The following is a 4,167-nucleotide window of genomic DNA, read 5'->3' on the forward strand; positions in this document are numbered from 1 at the left end:
CCTTGAAGAGGTCCTTTACTTTCCTTGTTAGTTGTATTCCTATGCATTTTATTCTCTTTGTCGCAATTGGGAATGGCAGTTCGTTCTTGATTTGGCTCTCTTTAAGTCTGTTATTGGTGTATAGGAATGCTTGTGATATTTGCACATTGATTTTGTATCCTGAGACATTGCTGAAGTTGTTTATCAGTTTCAGGAACTTTTGGGCTGAGACGATGGGGTCTTCTAGATATACAATCATGTCGTCTGCAAATAGAGACAATTTGACTTCCTCCTTTCCTGTTTGAATACTCTCTAATTCTTTTTCTTGCCTGATTGCTCTGGCTAGAACTTCTAATACTATATTGAATAGCAGTGGTGGGAGACGGCATCCTTGTCTAGTGCCAGATTTCAAAGGGAATGCTTCCAGTTTTTGCCCATTCAGTATGATATTGGCTGTTGGTTTGTGGTAAATAGCTGTTATTATTTTGACATACTTTCCGTCAATACCTAGCTTATTGATGGTTTTTAGCATAAAGGGCTGTTGAATTTTGTCAAAGGCCTTCTCTGCATCAATTGAGATAATCATGTAGTTTTTGTCTTTGGTTCTGTTTATGTGGTGAATTACGTTTATAGACTTGCATATGTTGAACCAGCCTTGCATCCCCGGGATGAAGCCTACTTGATCATGGCGGATAAGCTTTCTGATGTGCTGTTGCAATTGGCTTCCCAGTATTTTATTGAAGATTTTTGCGTCTATATTCATCATGGATATGGCCTGAAGTTTTCTTTTCTTATTGAGTCACTGCCGGGTTTTGGTACCAGGATTATGTTGGTCTCATATAATGGACCTGGCTTTTTTTGTGTGGTAGGCTGTTAATTGCTGCCTCAACTTCAGACCTTTTTATGGGTCTGTTCAGGGTTTCAGCTTCTTCCTGGTTTAGGCTTGGGAGGAGGCAAGTGTCCAGGAATTTATCCATTTCTTCCAGGTTTACTAGTTTATGTGCATAGAGTTGTTTGTAATAATCTCTGATGATGGTTTGAATTTCTGTGGAATCTGTGGTGATATCCCCTTTATCGTTTTTTATTGCATCAATTTGGTTATTCTCTCTTTTCTTTTTTATTAATCTGGCTAGTGGTCTGTCTGTTTTGTTGATCTTTTCAAAAAACCAGCTCCTGGATTTATTGATTTTTTGAAGGGTTTTTTGTGTCTCTATCTCCTTCAGTTCTGCTCTGATCTTAGCTATTTCTTGTCTTCTGCTTGTCTTTGACTTTTTTTGATCTTGCTCCTCTAGCTCTTTCAGTTTTGACGATAGGGTGTCAATTTTTGATCTCTCCTTGCTTCTCATGTGGGCACTTATTGCTATATATTTTCCTCTAGAGACTGCTTTAAATGTGTACCAGAGATTCTGGTATGTTGTGTCTTCATTCTCGTTGGTTTCGAAGAACATCTTTATTTCTGTCTTCATTTCATTGTTTATCCAGTCAACATTCAAGAGCAAGTTGTTCAATTTCCATGAAGCTGTGCGGTTCTGGGTTAGTTTTTGAATTCTGAGTTCTAACTTGATTGCACTGTGGTCTGAGAGACTGTTTGTTACGATTTCCGTTCTTTTGCATTTGCTGAGGAGTGATTTACTCCCAATTATGTGGTCAGTTTTAGAGTAGGTGTGATGTGGTGCTGAGAAGAATGTATATTCTGTGGATTTGGGGTGGAGAGTTCTGTAAATGTCTATTAGGTTTGCTTGTTCCAGGTCTGAATTCAAGTCCTGGATATCCTTGTTAATTTTCTGTCTGGTTGATCTGTCTAATATTGACAATGGGGTGTTAAAGCCTCCCACTATTATTGTGTGGGAGTCTAAGTCTCTTTGTAAGTCATTAAGAACTTGCCTTATGTATCTGGGTGCACCTGTATTGGTTCTTAAATATTAGGGTTCGTTAGCTGTTCTTGTTGCATTGATCTTTTTACCATTATGTAATGTCCTTCTTTGTCTCTTTTGATCTTTGTTGCTTTAAAGTCTAATTTATCAGAGATGAGAATTGCAACTCCTGCTTTTTTTTGCTCTCCATTTGCTTGGTATATCTTCCTCCATCCCTTTATTTCGAGCCTTTGTGTATCCTTGCATGTGAGATGGGTTTCCTGGATACAGCACACCAATGGGTTTTGTCTTTTTATCCAGTTTGCCAGTCTGTGTCTTTGTTTGGGGCATTTAGTCCATGTACATTTAGGGTTAATATTGTTATGTGTGAATTTGATACTGCCATTTTGGTGCTAGCCGGCTGTTTTGCCCATTAGTTGATGCAGATTCTTCACTGTGTTGATTCTCTTTACCATTTGGCATGTTGTTGGAATGGCTGGTGCTGGTTGTTCCTTTATATGTGCAGACCCTCTTTCAGGAGCTCTTGTAAAGCAGGCCTGGTGGTGACAAAATCTCTGAGTACTTGCGTCTTCACAAAGGATTTTATTTTTCCTTCACTTATGAAGCTTAGTTTGGCTGGATAGGAGAATCTCGGTTGAAAGTTCCTTTCTTTACGGATGTTGAATATTGGCCCCTCCTCTCTTCTTGCTTGTAGGGTTTCTGCTGAGAGATCTGCGGTGAGTCTGATGAGCTTCCCTTTGTGGGTAACCCGACCTTTCTCTCTGGCTGCCCTTCGTATTTTCTCCTTCATTTCAATCCTGCTGAATCTGACGATTATGTACCTTGGGGTTGCTCTTCTTGAGGAATATCTTTGTGGTGTTCTTTGTATTTCCTGGAGTTGAATATTGGCCTGCCTTGCTAACTTGGGGAAGTTTTCCTGGTTAATATCCAGAAGTGTATTTTCCAGCTTGGATTTATTCTCTTCGTCGCATTCAGGTACACCTATCAAACGTAGATTAGGTCTTTTCACATAGTCCCACATTTCTTGGATAGTTTGTTCATTCCTTTTTACCCTTTTTTCTCTATTCTTGACTTCCCGTTTTATTTCATTGAGTTGATCTTCGACCTCTGATATCCTTTCTTCTGCTTGACCAATTCGGCTGTTGAAACTTGTGCATGCTTCGTGAAGTTCTCATGTTGTGTTTTTCAGGTCCATCAATTCACTGATATTCCTTTATATTTTGTCCATTCTTGTTAGCATTTCGCCAAATCTTTTTCAAGGTTCTTAGTTTCTTTGCATTGGATTAGAACATATTCTTTTAGTTCACAGAAGTTTCTTACTACCCACCTTCTGAAGCCTGATTCTGTCATTTCATCGCACTCGTTCCCCATCCAACCTTGTTCCCTTGCTGGTGAGGAGTTGTGATCACTTGTAGGTGGAGAGCTGTTCTGGTTTGTGGTGTTTTCATCCTTTTTGTGCTGGTTTCTTCCCATCTTTATGGATTTATCCACCTGTCGTCTTTGTAGTTGCTGGCTTTCAGATTTGGTCTCTGAGTGGACATTCTGTTTGTTGATTATGAGGTTGTTTCTGTTTCTTACTTTTCCTTCTAACACTCTGGCTCCTCTGCTGTAGGTCTGCTGAGGTCCACTCCAGGTCCTGCTTGCCTGGGGATCACCTGCAGCAGCTGCAGAAAGTAAGGGTTGCTACCAGTTTTCTTCTGCTGCTATCTTTGTCCCAGAAGGATACCCGCCAAGTGTCAGTCTGATCTCTCCTTTATGAGGTGGCTCTTTGGATATACAGGGGTCAGGGAGCTGCTTGAGGAGACAGTCTGTTCTTTATAGTAGCTCAGATGCTGAGCTCTGAGTTCCATTGTTCATTCAGAGCTGCTGGGCAGGTACATTTAGGTCTGCTGCAGCAGAGCTCATAAACTGCTTTTTGTTCCCAGGTGCTCTGTCCCAGGGATTTAGGGCTTTATTTATGAGTTTCCATTTTGCTGCTGCCTTCTTTTTTTTCCTTCAGAGCTACCCTTCCCAGCAAGGAGGCAGCCTAGTCACTGTCTGCCTGTAGAGGTTTTGCTGAGCTGCTCTGGGCTCTGCCCAGCTGCCGAGTGATCTTCCCTACTGTCCTGTTTATATGGGTATAGTTAGAACTGTGTCGGCAATGGTGGCCCACCTCTGTATTGACGGGCTGTCTCTGTAATGGTGGGTTGCCTCGGCAACGGCTGGCTGCCTCAGCAACGGCTGGCTGCCTCAGCAATGGCAGGTTGCCTTGGCAACGGCAGGCTGCCTCAGCATTGGCTGACAACGTACTTGGTGTTGGAGTGCCTCAGTAATG

Source organism: Sapajus apella, unplaced genomic scaffold (assembly GCF_009761245.1).
Source record: "Sapajus apella isolate SASKATOON/1434 unplaced genomic scaffold, GSC_monkey_1.0 scaffold302, whole genome shotgun sequence".
Taxonomy (NCBI): domain Eukaryota; kingdom Metazoa; phylum Chordata; class Mammalia; order Primates; family Cebidae; genus Sapajus; species Sapajus apella.